This window comes from Tauraco erythrolophus, chromosome 4 (assembly GCF_009769465.1).
Source record: "Tauraco erythrolophus isolate bTauEry1 chromosome 4, bTauEry1.pri, whole genome shotgun sequence".
NCBI lineage: Eukaryota > Metazoa > Chordata > Aves > Musophagiformes > Musophagidae > Tauraco > Tauraco erythrolophus.
The window spans coordinates 41,643,642-41,663,373 of NC_141468.1; the positions used below are offsets into that span (position 1 = coordinate 41,643,642).

Consider the following 19,732-nt stretch of genomic DNA (forward strand, 5'->3'; position numbering starts at 1 on the left):
AATGCAGCCATTCACATGAGCTGGTGAAAGCATGGTGAGACCTACAGGGACTAGAAAAAGAAATAAATGACCCAGCAGAAAAGACGTGTGGAGACTTTATTCCTTGCTCATCGAGACACTGTTGAGAAAGGTTATGAAAAAATTGCAATGTACAAATACGTAGTTGGATATGGACTCACAGATTGAGATCAACAACTGAAGCCAAGCAGACTTTAAGGCAAGTCTGCATAAAAGAGGACCCGAAGGCCACAAGGAATCCTGCAGATGTTTGTCTTAAGAGCAGCTCATTGCTTTGTAGCCCACCGATACATTACATTGATGGCATATCAGCATATACAGCATGTTAGATGACAGTTTGCTATGTGACTTCACATATTACGTGATTTAGCTATAGGAAAATCCCATTCCCTCTGCTTCATCCATCCAGCTCTGAGCACTGACTCACATGCACAGAAGCCAACAGCTGCAGTGGCACAACCGTTAAACCACAGCTGAGTTCCCTCTCTCCCTTTTCTTCTAGATATTATCACCTTTCTAGCATGTACATGTGAAGAAAATCTCTGCACGGACTTCAGCTTCTCCAGCTGTCATATGACGTGCAGATTAAATGAACATGAGGCTAGTGGAGTACTGTCATCCCTTTGCTTCTGCTACAAGGTGGTATCTGTCAAGAGAAGGGGAGAAAGGTGAGCAAGTGTCAGAGCAAGATTCTCCATTCTCCCTGCCAAAGACTTCAGATAACTGAAACACAGTCAAAACACGAGTTGCACAACCCCTGAGGAAGTAAGATACATAGACAGACCAGTTCTGTCAAGTAACTTGTTTGGTGGAGAGGTCAGAAGATAGGGCAAGGCCAAAGAAGCTAGACAACAAGAGGGAAACATTTGTAGCGTGATCTGAGACAAAGCGGAGAGTTTTGCGCAGGCTGCTGGCTGCTCTAACTGCAAGCACTGTGTTTGATTTGTGTGTGTGTTGGGACGTGAATGACACATTCAAGATTAATTGTAGATTACAAGGTCTTCTGGCCCAAGACCACGTGTTGGTCTGTAAACAGGCAGCAGACAAGATGACACATGGATAGTGGCAGTAAGAACAAATGCAAAGTGTTTTTTTGCACTGGCTAACGGGAGTGTTAAGCGTTTCCGTAAAACTGCACAACAAGCAGGTCTGGCACCTGCACTCATTCTTCTTGTTTCCAACATTTCTTTCTGCAGTATCTTTGTTTTTATAGAATCACGGAACGGTTTGGGTTGGAAAGGACCTCAAAGATCATCTGGTTCCAATCGTTCCTGCCGTGGGCAGGGACACCCTCCACCACACCAGGTTGCCCAAAGCCTCATCCAATCTGGCCTTGAACACTTCCAGGGATGGGGCAGCCACAACTTCTTTGGGCAACCTGTTCCAGTGCCTCACATAATACATAACCCTGTCTACCTTTGCTTTCAGCTGCACGTGGCGTACCTTCTGAAAACTGAGCAACTTCAACGTCTGCAGATGAATTACTGTGGCAGTGTCTAAAATAACACTATGACATCGTGTACAACAGCAGATAGAGAAACTTAAAAAAAATTTAATTTTTCTCACAAGAAATTTAAGAAAAACCACACGAAACCGACTGAGCCAATCCTTTCCAAAGCTGTGCGCAAAATCACAGCTTTAATTTATTTATTTATTTATTTATTTATTTATTTTTACCTGAGAAACCAGTAAGACCCACTTCGCGGCCGCCTCCCTCGCAGCTGGCCCCCGCGCCACTCTGAGGCGCGCTCTCCACTGTGTGCCGCTTCCCGGGAGAAGCGCTGCCGGCGCTCCCGCCGGGCGGGTGACGGGCCGGTGACGGGCCGAGACCGAGTGACGGTGACACGGACACGTTCGCCGCCGCCGCCGCCCTCCGCACCGTGCACCGTCCCCCGCGCCGCCCGCGCGCGCCCTCCACCGCTCCCCGCGGCGCGCGAGCACCCCGCGCACCGGCGCCCGCCCGCCCCCTGCCCGCCGGCCCCGGAAGGCGCTCGCGCGGTGCCCCGGAAGTTGTCGCGGGCACAGTCCGGCCCAGAGCGCGGCCCTGTTGCCGCCGCTGTCGGGAGGCGCAGCCGTTACCCGCGGCGCGGCGCGGGGCCGCCGTCTCGCCCGTCGCAGGCGGTCCGGTCCGGTCCGGTCGGCGCGGCGCGGCGGCCGGCGCAGGGCTCATGGCGGAGGTGGGTACCAGTCCTCCTCCTCCTCCTCCCCCCCTCTCCGCCGCCTCCCGGCTCCTTCTTGCGGGGGTGCCCGGCCGGCCCCGCTGGGAGCGGGCGGCAGCAGAGGCTCCCGGGGCCGAGCCCGGGCCCGGCTCGCCCGTGGGCGGGAGCAGCGCCGTGTCTCGATTCCTCCCGTCGGAGCCGGGCTGGGACGTGCCCTGCGGTAGGACGTGCCCTCCCTTCACCGTCCGAGATGTGGGTCCGGGGGCTCGCCGTGGGGGTGGCGGGAGATGGCGGGCGGCTGCGGCCCCCCGGGGCGGTGAGCGCCAGGGGCACGGCGGGGGCTGCGGCTGGGGGTTGTTTGTCGGCGGGGAGGGCTGGGGGGGATCGCCGCCTTGCTCTGGGGCGGGGGCGGGAGGGAGGAGGGGAGGGAGCGGGGGTGGATGAGCGGAGTGCGAGGTTAAAAACAAAAGGGGAGCCGTTAGAAGTCGTCCTGGCGGCTGGTTTGCCGGAGGCAGGTCTGGCGCGGGGTGTGGATCCCGGCTGCCGGACCGCCCGCCCGCCTGGTCGGTGCGTCCGATGGTTCCGTCTCGTCGCGTGTGACCTGTCAAGCGCTCGCACCTTCCTCTCGGTCAGCCGCGCCTGTCACACGCCTCTCAAGACGAGTGCATCTTCTGCCCCACGTCGCTGAGCAAGCCCCGGGGCTTTCGAGGTTCGAGCCCTGAGGCTGATTGAGAGCTCTGTCGGGTCGGTGGGTCAGGGTCAGCAGAGAGAGCCTCCCGAGGGAAGGGCGTCCTCCGGGCTTTTTGAAGCGATGCTGTGAACGAAAGTCATCCCTAGCTTACTTGCTCATCCTTCTAAACTCTGACATATCCTTGCATGCGAATGTAGTAAGGATAGATCTGAAGAACTGCAAAGGTCAAAAGGTGTGTCAGCACTTGTTTGACTCGGTTCCCCATCTAAACTTGATTTTCCAGAAAATGAAAGCAGGCTTTCTCATCTTCCTCGTCACTGACTGCATTTTGTTCAGCATTCATGAATTAAAAGTGGTTAAATTAAAATCATGCGTAGGAATCACTAAGAACGTTGTTGGACTGTGAGTTGAAAATAGCGCTGTTATTACAATTAATACCTACTGTAGAAATCAGGGTTGATTTTAGAAAGCGTTGGAAAAGTTGCCAACTGCTGTTTGACGTTCATAATATTTTTTTTAAAGTTTTTTATTTGTGACTTTTTAGAATAATCTTTGATTTTTTTTTAGCTTTTTTTACTTAAAGTGCCAGTGACAAAGTGACATTTAGTGCAATGAGCAAAAATATTTCTGAATACATATTTTTTTTTTAATCTTTCTTTAATGGTCTTAATGTTAGCTCTAATTCTGTATTATGAATCTATCATGAAATCTGCTCTGCTAGCTCTATGACATACTTGTGTACAGAAGAACGAAACTCTAATTTTTGTATGATTTATTGCTATGTTAAAAGTGATTTGGTGTGAAGACATATGGGTTCAGATCCAACAAGCATCTTGTTTTCTTGTTAAAGTCAGCAGAACTGCCAGGGAAGTTTGTTGTCCGTTTTCCTCAGTTGGCAAGTGCACTTGAAAAGCACACCTGTCTACGCCTGCTTAAAAAGAAACCTGTATCAGTATAAATCACCAGTTACATGGAAAGTGATTAAGAATGTTATTCCTTGACTGAGATTCCGTGAGTTTATTTGCCTCTGTGTCAAGAATGCTTTGAAAGTGCTTGTTAAAACAACGTGCCAGAAGTTCTGTGTTTATCTGGTTGAATGGCTTTCCAGGGTTTTGCTCGCTTTCCAGTTCAGTGTCTTGTCTTAAATGGTGGTGGTGAGTTGTAGTCAAAATAAACTGTTCTCATTTCTGTATATTCGTACAGGCAGAGTAGATTGGAACACTTTTTCATCCTATAAGAATTTTCTGTTAAAGAGAAGAAAGGTTGTCTTAAATTGTTGCAACGGACAGGTGGTAGTTTGTAGAAGAATCTGTCCTTGTAAGGAGAGTTTCATAAACTGGAAAAGTATAATATATGGTACTTGGGAAGACTGGTTTGCGAATACATGAATCTGATTCTGCACTTCAGTTATACAGTTCTTGAACAGTAATGTTGATATGTTTTGTCTTTTGAATTGATACAATTATGTTTCTTTTATTTGTTAACTGGATGAACATAAATATATATACTTACATAGAAATAATCCTCTGCTAAATCTAACAATCCAGTAATAAATTTTGTTGTTTGGAAGTGAGCATGATTATTTCTAACTGTCTGTCTGTACTCCTACTTATGATGCTTTACTGTTCAAAAATTAGCTTGAAAGTAAGGATATTTATAACGGGTCTGATTCTGAACTCATTGAAATGAATTTTGTTCACTTCTGTGACTGTTGGGTCTTGTAGTTTAAGCAAAACAATTTTAGAATAGTGGATGAAATTCACTTCTGAGCAGAGAGGTTTGTGAGACCACTTTAATCACCTGAACCGTTGTTTAAATTCCTTTTAAATACTGAACTACAGTTAAGATAATACTTAACATGACTGCGTTGGTTTTATTACATGTATGTTCTTCCTGTGCAAATACCTGAGGTGATTTAATCAGTGATAATTTAAAAGAATATCTGGTGAAAGTATCACTAAGTTAGAATAACTAATGCTCTATCTTCATTTTATTACACATGAAGAGTTAAATTGGTTAATATAGCGAAGTGGCCTCAGTTCCTGCTGCTTGTGCCCAAGTAGACTACAGCTGTTTAGGTTTCTGAAAAAGAAATGGGACAAGGTTAATCTTAGGAACAAATTAATTAAAAATAATCATGTTCAGCTGCTCTGGCAAGTTTTCATTTAAAACGTGGCAGCATACAAATGTGTTTCCACAGCATCATAAGGCAATGAAAATTGGACCTTCTCTCTTCCCAGCCTCCTTCCTCCTCTTTCTTCCTTGTGCCGGTAAGGATTGCACCAGGAGCTGATTCAGGAAGCTGAATTGGCTGAAAACTAGCAACTTTTTTTTTTTTTGGTAGAGTTAGTTTTTAATTGACTCAGTGCCCTGAACCAACTCACTCTGCAATTCCATACCTGCCAGTGGCAGTGGGAGAGAAGAGGTGGGATCTGAGAGAGGAAGGGGGAGAGCAGCACTGCATAGGCCTGAACCTGTGAGACTGATGTTACAGGACTCCAACCTGCAACCTACTGCTTTGCATAGACATACAGCTGCCATAGACCAGCTCCACCATTGGAAAAAAATGGTCCTATTTGTTTCCACCCCGCTCCGCTGCTTCCTCCTTTGTGCAGGCAAATACTTGTATGGTTATGTGGTGAACTGGGCTGAGGTTTGAGCTGACTTGGAGGAGGGGCAGGGAGGGGAGGGTTAGGTTGAAGCTGGATCAGTTTGCTGCACAAACATTTGTGCTGGCGCAAGGATGGGGGTGGATGCAAGCAGTAAGGGGAGCAGGGTGTGCCTGTTTCTTTTGGTGACAGTGACACATTGTGCCAGTTTAAAGTGTATTCCATGCTGGCCTAGTTCAGTGAGGTTAGGCTCCTATGGCATGGAGAGTTTGAATACCTTGTTCAGTTATGGTTCATGGGCATATTTTATATCAAAGACCCCTTAATCCATGGTAGTGTATCTCTGATTTAATGATGTGCTTTGAAGGCATTTTGAGGGAAGAATCTGGCCTCTTGTATAGTAACTCAATTTTTAAATATTTTTATTTGGTACCTATTGTTTTGTTTAGTGGTACTGAATGGGAAAATCTGCTTTTGTTTATAACTGCTGTTTATCTGTCAAATTATCGAGACAATGAATTTATTTAGTATGTATATTAAGCTTTTAAATTTAAAAGACTAAAATCAGAAAATATAGTGATGAATGTCCACTAAGGAAACTGCAAGATATTTTGCAGTAATAAGTAGATTAAAAAACCCAAACGAACAAGCCTATGAAAACTATGAGGCTGACCTAAGACATATATTATAACTTCAGACAGTTTCCTAGGAGGCAGTATGTGACTTTTCTTCTTAAGTAACTACTTAATGCATAGTGGTTTTCAAAATCTGTCTGAAGGCTTTTCAAGCTATCACTGAAGTTGTACTTAATGTTTCAGGATATGGATAGGCAGGCATTGATTTCTTTTTTTTTTTTTTTTTTTGCAAACATCTGAAGATTGTAGATACTGTGTCCCCCAGCCGTTTGTCTCTACTGCTCTGCCATAGATTACCATGCTTAATGATCCTTTCCACCAGAGAAACTGTGCAGTGTTACGTGTTCTAAGCATAATCAGCAGTTAAATGGACAGTATTAGCTCAGTCTACCTTCAGTGGTCACTTACTTTGATTAATTCTTCCTGAAGTCAATTAGTGCACTCTTACACAATTCACTCTGCTGCAAGCCTCTCTTTGCTGCGTGGCAATGAGTAACTTTGGGGAGTAGCTACTGTTGGAAGAAATGACCTATCTGAAGTTTTTCAGTGACATTTTCTGAAACAAATGTAATGGCTTTTATTTTTGTCTGCTACTGAATAGCATCATTTTTTATCAAAGCTATTTGAGGAGCCGTTGGCCAAGAACATCTCTGTCCAGAGATGTGTAGTTTCACGCAGTCTGTGCAGATGATATTTTAATTGTGTATAAGTTGTAGAACAAGAGTCCTAATATAACAGACTTTGAGTTTTCTGCTTTTAAGCATCGTCTTTTCTTGTTGGCCATTCTGTGTAATCATTGCTAGATATGAACATTCTTTTTGTATTTGAACTGGTGATTAACTGGTATTGTGGTGTTTTCTCATATAACTACATATGCATGTAAATGTATGTGTGTGTGTATATGTCCTGTATTCTGCAAGTATAGTGTACCCTTCAACGTTTCCTCTTCACCACTTCTGGCAGCATGGCAACAATCATGACAACCACTTTAGTTCACTCTTTATTGAGGCCCATCTTCCTGGAGCCTTGTGATTCTCCAGAATTTCAGTCTTTCCCTCAAGCTAGAAATGACAACAGAAATAAGTATCCCTTGGTTTTAATAAAAAAACGTAATAACATATTTCTGATGTTTATACAATAAAATTTCATGATTATTGCATGTTTGAGACTGACTGTATGCATTCTTTTCTAATTAGTGGAAATGGCATTGTGATTACTGACTATTTTCTTATCTTGTCTTAGAGTAATTTCATGTCTTAGTTGTTCTTCTAAAATGCTTTCACATTCATATGTGGGGCAGTGAGATGAGAAGCTTCTTGTCACATGAGCTGTACTTAATCTGTCACTGACTCCTCAGGTGGTCCAGGATAATCCCTAAACTTTTTGCCTGAATCTCAGTTGACAAAGTAATACTATCTGTGTTAGGCAATGTGTTTCTCTGAATTACTGCAAGTGTAAAATCACTGTGTTGCCTGTTGTTGCTGCCATAGCCACCTGTGCTGGGTGGCCTCCTTTAATTACTTCAGCTCCCAGAGTTAGCCACAGTTATTAGACCTGCTGCTGCTTCTCACAGAACTTGTTTGGGTTTTTTTTTTTTTTGATGTAAAGGTTCAGGTTCAGTATTGGCTGTTGGTAGAAACACCTCTGTTGGTATGTTTTTGAACTGAGTTTTTTAAAAAAGATCCCAAATGTAAGATTTTGGCTTATCCTTTTTCCTTTATTTGTGATAAATGTGTATATTATGGCAAAGGTACTAAAATTTTTCTTGCTATTCAGCTTTTTCTTGTACATCTATCTGTTACTTTTCTGTTGAGGAAAATGCAGTTCAGAAGTACTGTATGAATTGTCTATGCTTGTAATAAAAGCTGAGAGCTACAGGGCAGTTGGCACATCTGAGATAGTGATAGAATCATAGGTTTCTTTCATAGGTGTTAGGTTTCTTGGACTGTACTCCCAAACTCAGGAGAGACTGGGGCACCATGTTTTTAGTCTGAAGAACCGACTTCTTTCCCTTGGCTTTTCTTCATAGTGATTTTGGTCCTGGCAGGGTTGAGATGCTACTGCTGTCATTCACGCAGCGGTGACGGTTTCTGTAAACCACTGATCCGTTACTGTGTGCTGACTCAATGGTGAAAAGTTGCTTTAATTTCCTGCCTTCTCAAGGGTAAAATAGACTCTCTATCCCGTATGCCGGTACTTGGGTTTCTGTGTTTCTAATGGAAGATACAGAACTTTGATCTCTCTCTCACTGGAGCTGCAGTTTAAACTGGTGTGTTGATATTTCCACTGTTTCCCTGTGGCTGCTGCCAAAGAAGTTAAACCGCATAGTAGTTCTTATCTGCTGGGAGTACTCACCTTGACACAAATGAAACGTTTGTCTTTGAAGCAAATTTTCTTAATATCCTTGTGCAAAGCATTTGTCTTCTTGTGTGTTAGTATGACACCTGGCACAATACGCAGGTGCGGACATTTGATTCTTACCATAGTTTAGTCAGTAAAAGTGATTGTAGTAATACTTCTTGTTTCATAGAATCATAGAATGTTGTGAGTTGGAAGGGACCCTTCGTGTGAACATTGGAAGGATTTTCATCAGCACAATATTAGATGTCTTTCCGAGATGGAATGATTTTATTTCATGACTTGCAAGATGTTTGACAGGGTGGAGAGGTGACTGGTTTTGCCATGCCTTAGGACAGCGTGACATCTTTTCCCAAATGGAGATGCTGAAGCAGTAGCTTTTAAAGGGGAAATTCCCACTATTTTTCCTCTGCAGAAATGCAAACTTTGGTATATACATAAACTTAAAAGTGAAAAATGAACTATCAAGTGCTGTGTTTGATGTTAGTGGCAATGCATCTTATGCTGAGCTTTTCCGAAGTGACAGCAGTAGCTTTTTGCTTAGCTGCACAGCAGAGCAAAACAGAGCTGACTGTGGAGCAGTTATCCGTCAGACATGTCTAAGTTTTTCAGTCTATTTATGAGTATCAACAAACACTTTGTGCATACTTTTGCCATGCGTTGAATGCTTCTATTTTCCTTTAATTTAGCTTAAAACTAGTAATGGAATTCCTGGGGTTTTGAAAGGAATAGCTCTTGGCAAGCGTAGAGTTTTGAAACCAAAGGCAAATTAAGATACCAAGCAAACACAGGGAGGGCCACTTCTTCAGGGAAGTATGTTAAGATTCTTCCGACATCTTAGAGTTTGTTGTATTTGTCTTAAAAAAATATATGTCTTTGAATTGTTCCTTTAAAGCACAGTTGTTGTTATTTTTCTTTTTAAAAAAATCTTAGTGGAACACAAGGCGACTTTTTTTCCCTTGATGTCATTCAACAAGTTTAACCTTGTCAGCCAACCATTGGAAGTAGAGAGTGTAATACTCCTTTCTCTGTAGCTGTCTGTATTTTTCAGTAACTCAAACACTGATTGAAACATGTAATTAGATTACAAATTTTAGTTTAAATAAAATATGCTCTTGCTTTTAAATCACCACAACAGTTTTAACTGAAAGTAGTTGTTGTGCATCTGTCATAGAATCATAGAATGGTTAGGGCTGGAAGGGACCTTCAAAGGTCATCTAGTCCAACCTCCCTGCAAGGAACAGGGATATCTCCAACTAGATCAGGTTGCTCAGGGCCTCGTCCAACCTGGCCTTGAACGTCTCCAGGGATGGAGCATCCACCACCTCTCTGGGCAACCTGTTCCAGTGTTCTACAACTCTCATGGTAAAAAATTTTTTCCTAATATCCAACCTGAACCTACCTCCCTCTATTTTAAAACCATTACCCCTTGTCCTATCACAACAGGCCCTCCTGAACAGCCTCTCCCCATCTTTCTTGTAGGCCCCCTTGAGGTACTGGAAGACCGCTATAAGGTCACCCCGGAGCCTCCTCTTCTCCAGGCTGAACAGCCCCAACTCTTTCAGCCTGTCCTCATAGGAAAGGTGCTCCAGCCCTCTTATCATCTTCGTGGCCCTCCTCTGGACCCTCTCCAACTGGTCCATGTCCTTCTTATGTTGGGGACTCCAGAACTGGACGCAATACTGCAAGTGAGGTCTCACGAGGGCAGAGTAGAGGGGGAGAATCACCTCCTTCGACCTGCTGGCCACGCTCCTCTTGATGCAGCCCAGGACGCGGTTGGCCTTCTGGGCCGCAAGAGCACATTGCCGGCTCATATTGAGCTTCTCGTCCACCAGTACTCCCAAGTCCTTCTCCTCAGGGCTGCTCACGATCCATTCTCCGCCCAGTCTGTATTTGTGCCTGGGATTGCCACGACCCAGATGTAGGACCTTGCACTTGGCCTGGTTAAACTTCATGAGGTTGGTACGGGCCCACCTCTCCAGCCTGTCGAGGTCCCTCTGGATGGCATCCCTCCCTTCCAGCGTGTCGACGGCACCACACAGCTTGGTGTCATCGGCGAACTTGCTGAGGGTGCACTCCATGCCACTGTCCACGTCACCGACAAAGATGTTGAAGAGGGCCGGGCCCAACACGGACCCCTGAGGGACGCCACTCGTGACCGGTCTCCACTTGGACATTGAGCCGTTGACCACTACTCTCTGAGTGCAGCCATTGAGCCAATTCCTTATCCACCGACTGGTCCATCCATCAAACCCATGCCTCTAGTTTAGAGAGAAGAATGTCGTGCGGGACAGTGTCAAAAGCTTTGCACAAGTACAGGTAGATGACATCTGTTGGTCGACCCTTGTCCACCGATGCTGTCACCCCATCGTAAAAGGCCACCAAGTTGGTCAGGCACAATCTGCCTTTGGTGAAGCCATGTTGGCTGTCACGCACCACCTCCTTGCTCTCCATGTGCCTTAGCATGGTTCCCAGGAGAATCTGCTCCATGACCTTGCCAGGCACAGAGGTGAGGCTGACCGGCCTGTAGTTGCCCGGGTCCTCCTTGTTCCCCTTTTTAAAAATGGGGGTTATGTTCCCTCTCTTCCAGTCATCGGGGACCTCGCCAGACCGCCACGACTTCTCAAATACAATGGCCAGTGGCTTGGCAACTTCATCCGCCAGTTTCTTCAGGACCCGCGGATGGATCTCATCAGGTCCCATGGACTTGTGCACCTTCAAGTTCCTCAGATGTTCCCGAACCTGCTCTTCAAGTACAGTGGGCGGTGGTTCATCCTCACAGTCCCTGCTAGTTCTTTCCACAGCTTGGGTGGTAAGACAAGAGGCTTTATCAGTGAAGACTGAGGCAAAAAATTCATTGAGTACCTCAGCCTTCTCTATGTCGCGGGTGACCAGAGCACCAGTATCCTTCCGGAGGGGGCCTACATTCTCCTTGGACTTCCTTTTGTCCCCTACATACCTATAGAAGCATTTCTTATTGCTTTTTATATCCCTTGCCAAATTCAATTCCTTCAGGGCTTTAGCCTTCCTCACTTGATCCCTGGTCACTCGTACAGCTTCTCTGTATTCCTCCCAGGCTATCTGTCTCTGCTTCCACCCTCTGTAGGCTAACCTCTTCATTTTCAGTTGGTCCAGGAGCTCCTTGCTCATCCACGCAGGCCTCCTGGTCTTTTTGCCCGACTTGTTCTTCGTCAGGATGCACCTCTGCTGAGCTTGGAGGAGGTGCTCCTTGAATGTGGACCAACTTTTCTGGGCCCCTCGTCCCTCCAGGGCCACCTCCCACGGCACTTTGCCCATCAAGTCCTTGAAGAGGCCGAAGTCCGCCTTCTTGAAGTCTAGGGTACAGAGCTTGCTGAATGGTTTCCTTGCTGCCCCATGGATCTTGAACTCCACCGTGTCGTGGTCACTGCAGCCAAGGCTGTCCTTAAGTTTCACATCGCCCACCAGTCCCTCCCTGTTGGTGAGCACAAGGTCGAGCATGGCACCCCTCCTTGTCGGCTCCTCTATCACCTGCAGGAGGAAGTTGTCATCCACGCATTCCAGGAACCTCCTGGACTGCCTGTGCCCTGCCGTATTGTCTCTCCAACAGATGTCAGGGTGGTTGAAGTAATTGAAGGTGTCAGGTGGTACAATAATACAATAAAATTTATTTACATTTTCAAAGTGTAGTTGCCCTTTTTATTATAGCTAAGCTGCTTTAGCTTTGTGGGAATAAGAGGAGATGGGATGTAGGAAAACTTGGCTGGCTGTCACAGCCTTGTCCCTCTTTGGCACCTGCGGTACTGCTTGCTGCAAGCATCTTCCCTTTTGTACCCTCTTCCCGAGGGTACAGTGTTCACAGAAATCTTGCATGCTGTCTCCTTTATTTAGGTTACCGTGTTCCTTTGTAGAGTTTCGTGGCTCTATGTGCCTCACATTCCAGTGTTTCTTATTATCATCAACACTATGAATGTCTCGGTTCGTTATTATCTTTCTCAAACTTAACTCACTTGCTCACCATTTGTGATGCTGCTGACAGCGGTATAATCCTCTCTTGCACAGGGCAGTTGTTTGGGAGTAGTAGCCCTCTTTTTTTTCCCCTCTTCTCCTTGAATCCACAGTAATGTTTTATTCATATCCTCCTTCTTCCTTATCCAAACAACGTTTTCAAGACACTGTTTTATTTTTCTGTCTTTACAAATGAAGTTCAGGCCTGTATCTGTCATCTGGAGTACTTCAAGTACCTTCTCCCTCTTCTCCTGATATTCCTGTCTCTGCAATCTGTTTGAAGTATAGCTGGTGTGATTTTTCAGTAGTCAGACTGCTAGTTTTCCTCTTCAAGCTAAAGCTCATTGTCTTTGAATTTGAAGACCTGCATCTCAGGTTTCTGCATCATACTCTTCTTTTTTCCCTGCTACTCTTTGTGCTCAAATCTTATCTTTTTATTTTTTTTTTTCTTTTTCCCCTCCTCTCTGTCTTATGTTTCATGTCACTTTCTTCACTTTGATTTAGGAAACTTTTGAGTAAATTGTGCATTATATATGTTAATACTACTACAAGGTAAAATAATTGCACTCTGACTTTTCTTCATGGGTGTTAGAGTATTCTATTGTCTCTCTGCTTATGCAGATGAACTACGTTTTTATCTACCAAAGCTGACAGGGATACGTGTTACCTTTGGATCTCTTCTTACAAAGACCTGTGAAATGTATGTTGCTGTATATCTTCCAAATCTGGTTCACTTGTCTGATGACTACACTTTTTATTTTAGAGTAAGCAAAGAGCACTGGTGGCATGCTTTAAACTCTATTATGTGAGTACAATGTCAGATTTTGTGGACTTTTATTATTGTACGTGATTCCATTTAGTAAATATTTTTTTCTGCACTTGGCAGGTTTCTTTGGCGAGGCAAATCAGATGTAAGCTGCAGCTTTTATTTTAATGATACACAAATTGAATTAAACTAATAAATAGTATTAAGTGTTAATATTACTTAATTACTTAATATTAAAATTAATAAATTAAGTATTAAGGCAATAAAAGTAGTATTAAGTGCCATTTCCTATACTTGACACTGCAGAACTGAAGCTAATGTTAACATAAGAGATACTTTTTTTCAATAAAGAAAGCCAAGTGACTCTTAAATTTCAGGTCTCATGAAACTTTAGGTCACAAGGTTTTTGTGGCTTGTGTTTTGGTTTCTGTTTGTGGTGGTCGTTTTTTTTGAGAAAGTTAAATATTTGGGGCTCTTCATTATTTGAATGTCTTCAGCTGGTAATAAAATGAAAATTAAAACAATTATAATAGTTCAAATAAAAAATTTTAATATATAGCTTGCTGTATCGGTCTTAGACATGTTTTAAGATAGTAGAGTTAAATCGTCTTTAATCTCTTCTGGGTCATGGCAGCTGCCTTGTGTTTCATTCTCTTAAAATCTGCTGAGTAGTCTTTCATGCCTAGAAACTGAGAACGCAGTGTGTGTCTAACTCATGATTTGTATTGCCATAAATGTAAAAGGACTAGAGCAGTGGTAGTTTTAGTGTTAGTTCTCTCAGGTGTACGAATGTTAATGCTAAAGTAAGCTGGATGTTTGGTATCTGTCTATACAGTATTTGTGAGCTAGGCTGGAGGTAGTCTGGAATTCTTAACTAATTGGCCTCTACTTTAAGGTTCCTCAAAGCATTTAATTAGCAAATGTTGGATGCTCTGTGTCAATGTGAATGCCTGCTTTCTTATCTTTCTGATAGCTGGCTCTTTCTTCATTTACTGTGTAAGTTTTAGGCAATGGTATTCAGTTCCTGAGAGGGCTTCCTCTGCGCTTGCAATTTTGCTAGGAAGGATACCATTATCTTAATCTTCGTTATTGAAATGCATTTGGTTAAGACATTTTAGATATTAAGAAGTAATGAACAAGCTAATATTAAATATAATATTATCCAATAAATTGTTCTCTAAACTTGAACTTTGTGGTGTTTATTTAGTATTATTATAATTACATTGTTTTGCTTATATTTAGAGAAATTCTGAGTAATACTTGTCAATTGGTCAGTCCTGCGACTCCAGAGAGTGCTCCATTCCTAAAAACTGCTGGACTAGAAGGAATGTATAGAGGAAGGGGAAAAGGGAATGTGTTACATAGGCTTCAGACAAACTATATTTCTTTTTTATTTTTTCTTCCCTTCCCCCTTTTTTTTAGTAGACAGGTAGATGGGTGAACCTTTCTTATCCAGGGCTTATATCCTCCCTCCCCAAGTTCCAGAACTTTTTCTGATAACAGAGGTGGGGAGAGCATTTTCAGCTTGTCCTCTGGGTCTTTAGTTCTAGAGCAATGTGTGTTTTGTCTCAGAGGTACAACCAGAAACTGAGATAAGCTTCTAGTTTCTGTAAGACTACTCGGGTTTAAGTGTATATTATGTCTGTTATTTTAAGATACTTATGGGCACTTAGGGTCTTGAAATATTTCTGCTAGTAAAGGGCAACAGAGTACCCTTCAAAATCTGAAGTTCAAGTTATTTGTCTTGGATTTTCTGTGCCTATAGTGAATGTGAATCATGTGACCTTCACAAATGTGTTTTCTTTTACTATGCCTATAGTCCATAAGTGTCAGTACGTTTGCTTAATAAATATTTATTTCTTCCTGTTTCAGGGTTCCTTGTTCTGTTAAGTCCCTATATACTGGTCTTGTAGAGCACAACTTCATATATCTCTGCTAAATTTAAACTTACTTCTCTTGAAGAGTTTGTATTTTTTTGTCAGCTCTAATATAGAATTCTATTTGTTAAATGGATGTAAGTTACTAATTTTACATGGTGTAGTTTTAAAATAGTTTCATGTCAAGGTAAAAAGTAGCTTGGTATTGTCAGTAGTGTGAAATTAAAAAGAAAACTACCTTTCTGAAGGTTTGATCGTGCCAATACCATCTCAGTTTAGTGCCTTTCTGTGGATTTTTCACTGCTGATCTTAAAATAAATCAATATTATTTTCTTACTTATACTATATATACATAATGAAGTGTATTACTTATATAGTTTTTCAGCAGCTCTTTATTTGTTTAGATCCTGATTCATGTGAGATTTTGCTTGGTGTTTTGACATCAGTGCAGGGTGAGTGGTTGGACTCGATGATCTCGAAGGTCTCTTCCAACCAGATGATTCTATGATTCTGTGATTCTCATTGAACTATGGGTGACAAAACTTGGCAACATATGTAGGAAGAATAAGGTTCAACTTAAGCATATGCCAGTCAGTTTGCAATTTGCTGGTTATAAGCTCTCTTTAGGAAGGATGATTTCTTTATAGTTCAGAGTAGGAAGATGTCTGAAGAAGAGGAAACCTGTTCAGCTGAGGCTTTGAGGACAGACTGAAATATTTAATGATAAGTAGTGTACTCTAGGGAAAGCTCTTGATGAAATGATTAAATGTTGACTACCCCGAGATACTTCATGCTACTAAGTAGAGTGATATTAACCAGTTGTTATGTGATATGTCCAACTGCTCTTGCATTGATTATAAGATGACTGGTTGCAATGGTATTATTAGATTGATTGGCTGTAGTGCTGACTCAGAAAGTGAGAAGTGCATTAAGGATGGTGCACTGGATTCTTATGAAGTGTTCTGTCGTAGGCCTAAGTTTCATCTTGTACATGAAATATGTAGTTTTAGGCGTTTGCACCAAAAAAGTTGTGTTTCAACATGCTACTCGTTTAGTAGCTAATTATTTTGAAATTGTCTGACAGTTTTTTATGAACTGCTGCAGTGCTTAATTACATACAGTTCTATAATTTCTTCAATAAAATAAACATATTTGGGAGTAAGATGTGTTTTCTAATCCTGCTGTCAGATGTCAAAATGCCTAGAATAGGCAGATCGTAAGTCTTCATTTTGTTTTCCAATTCCCCCCACAAAAGTGTGTGACCTAGATGTGTGTGGGTTTTGTTTTTTTCTTTTAGTGGAGTTATGCAACTTAGCATAGCTTTTATTGTCGAATAATAGCTAAAATTATTGAGGGGAGGTAGGATGGGGAAGGGACGGCTAGTGTTCATTCTTTTATAGAAAGAAAATCTTCAGCTCTCTTCCATCACTTTGGTGCTTTCAGCTTTATGTTCTGCTCTATCATTAGTCTGTAGAAATGCTAGCATTCAGATTGTCAAAAGTTGGACATAACCCAGGAGCTGAAAAGAATGTAAACTCTTGTATAATGAAACATATAAAACTTCCTTGTCAGCTAAGTAGGAATAAGTGAAATACTGCATTAATGAGGTTTTTACGTAGCTAGATTTTAGGTTTGTTCCGTATAAAATGTTATTTCTCAAGTGTGCTGTACCAAGGAAATGTAGATTCAGAAAGCCTTCTATATTCTTGACTTCAGAACAAACAAGGAAGTATCACAGAGGACTGCTTGAGATGATGGAATAATAAAGCCTAGCAGTGTATGGTGAACAGTAGAAGTATTTTACATATTACTTTGAATAGTAAATATTGTGGGCTCACTGTTAGTGATTTGAGAGAGATCTTGGTTTACATTCATTGTAAAGGCTTTCTGTGAGTTAATTCCAGTATCAAACACAACATCAGTGAAGTCCCGTCATTGATTACCTTTCATTATGAATGGGCTATTTTGAGGTGGGTAGTTAAAGGAAATTTTGTAACTACATACGGCCATGTAAAAAGAACATAAAACTAGAAAGAATAAGGTGATGTTGTCTTTGAAATGCAAGTCTAGCGTTATGAATAAAATGTAACTGGAACTGTCACCAAAATATTTGATGTTAAATTTTGTATGCTTGCTGAGTTACTCATAGGCAACTCTGATAACAAACTTTATTTAAGCTTTCTTTGGGTTTCAAATCTGTATTTGTGAATATATAGAGCGAGTCTCTATTTTTGGGCCTCCTGTTTGTCTGGGATGGCGGTATCGGGATTTATCTGTTTTGGGATCGTTAGTTTGGGACGAGACGGGCCTCGGTCAAGGGGTGGTGAGCAATTACACCGTACATCACTTGTTCGTATACGTTTATCCTTGTACATATCTGTATATATTTATATATTAGTAGCAGTAGTAGTAAATTGTTCTTATCTCAACCCACGGGTCTCTTTTCCTTTTCTCCTTTAATTCCCTTCCTCATCCCTGGGGGGTGGGGGAGGACGGGTGAGCAGCTGTGTAGAGTTTAATTGCCAGAGCGACCTAAACTAGGACAATGTGACTGGTGAGAGTAAAACCATTGTTGAACAGAAGAAAAATCTCAGAAACCTAGAAACTGAGTTTCTTCTGCTCTGTGCTAAAATCCCATCACACTTGCTTTCCAAATCAAGATACAAAGAAGACGAAAATTCCACTTTTTTTTTTTTTGTTTTGGTTGGTTAAATAGTGTGTTATTTAGGACTGGGGACTTTTTTTTTTTAAAAAAAGAAACGTTTTATTACTGAGACTTGAAATTTTTTGTGCTGGTGCAGATACACAGTGAGTAGATCATTCTCACATTCTTCTAAATATATTTTTAAGTTGTTTGAATGGCACAGCTGCTTTATGCTTGGGTGAAGTGTTAACAGTAAAATTGCATGTCAGTAGGTTTTGCTTTTTTATTTTACCTCAAAAATAGTGACAGCATAGCTTGAGCAGGCAGTGCACTTTTTTCTGCAGTTTGCTATGCACAGTCATCTTGTAAATGTGTTATTAAACTATTTGTAAATTGCTTACAGTATGCCTTACAGTATTTTCTTGTTTGTTTGCTTTAAGAGGCCATGATGTGAACTCCTGCAATTTAGCAGCTGATTCATGAGTGGTTCAGTGTTTGCCTCCTGAGTGAGGTAGGGATTTTGTTGGGGGCCTGGCATCTTGTGAGGGTAGTGAATTTATCCTCTGGCTTCTTGGTGATGGTGGTTGCTGCTTCCCAGAACTTCATCTTATTTCCAAGAAAACTGTAAATGCTTCCCTAGGAAGTGTGTGCATTCGTAGGTGCATGTTAGGCCTGTGCCTAATGTGATCAATTGTACCAATGGGTTATGTGGTGTCCTGTGATTATTTTTTCCTACAGATTTTATGCATTATTTATACATCTATTTCAGTACTTTTTTTTACTGACTAAGCTACTAGATATGCTTCATCTAAGGTTATATTTCACTATTGATGGCATAAGTCTATAGTAGTGACCTGGCAGAGATTTTAAAACACTTGCAAATGTAATTAAACTTCTCAAAAGTGTCAGCTATAGATGATTCTCTAGGGAAACTCTCAAATGAGTCCTGTACAATACCACACAAGTAGTAGACTGAGTTCTGAGAATGTCATGATTACTTCTTGTTCCGTAGGCTAACTGATGGCCAGCGAGGAAGCTTAGATGTGCTAGAGATGAAAGAACTCTGCTATCACTTCAGTACATAGTGAGTTACAAAAATGGCTAAAATAAACATACCCAAACAAATTTGTTCTACCCAGGTTGGCTCTAGTTCAGTGAATATAATAGACAAAATGTATAACCTCAGCAGCCAAGAAATAATGCATTTTAGATTGAATAATTTAAAAATTACACCACTGAGGCTAACTGATCCATGTTGCTGCTGCGTAGGACTGCTAGAATGAGAAGAGTTAACACGCTCATGATCCTGTTTGAAGTAGGCTGGTGCAATAGGACTGCCTGCAAAAGTCGCTGTCTCTGCTGCAATAGAAGAATTTACATCAGTCTGCAGCACTAGACAGGTTTCTGAATTTGACAGCAGCCCTCTTTGCAGCATACCACAGGCCTTCAGTTGCTGGCGTAGCAGAAGCAAGGGATGAATATAATATGACTGTGGTTCCATCATGTATTATTTAAAAGTTTTCCATCTGTTTGTTTTCCCTTCTACACCATAATTTGCTGCCCTCTTAGTGATGATATAGATGTATATAGGACGACTGAAATAATGTGAATTAAAAGTCCTCTCTCCTTCCTGAGGAAAGTAACATCAGTACACATGCTTTGCATAATGTTCTTGCTTCTCTAGTTATTTTCCAGAACACTTGTTAAGCAGTATTGACTTCTAAATGGAAACCAACAATTTTTTCCTACTGTAATTTAGGGGGTAATGTACAGAAATTGATTTGCATATTCAGATAGTCAACATAAATGGGTTGGAATTTATGAAGGAGCGTAGGGATATTAGGTTAATAATCTTTGAAATAGGGTTAAATAATTTACTTGGAGTTGTACAGCAGTATCAAATCATATATGTTTAGAATAAGCAAATTATTAGTGTGTTTTAATAATTATCTGTTAGAGAGAATACATCAGATTCAGATGTAGAACTG

At 41.9% G+C, this 19,732-nt stretch overlaps 1 protein-coding gene across 1 annotated transcript in view; it reads left to right on the forward strand.

Moving 5' to 3' along the window:
- Positions 1–2,166: 2,166 nt before the first annotated feature.
- FRS2 (fibroblast growth factor receptor substrate 2) overlaps positions 2,167–19,732 on the forward strand; it is a 59,171-nt gene continuing 41,605 nt past the window's right edge. The window contains exon 1 of the mRNA XM_086610863.1: positions 2,167–2,195. The gene's annotated coding sequence lies outside the window, so the exon portion shown is untranslated. The remainder of the gene's footprint in view (positions 2,196–19,732) is intronic.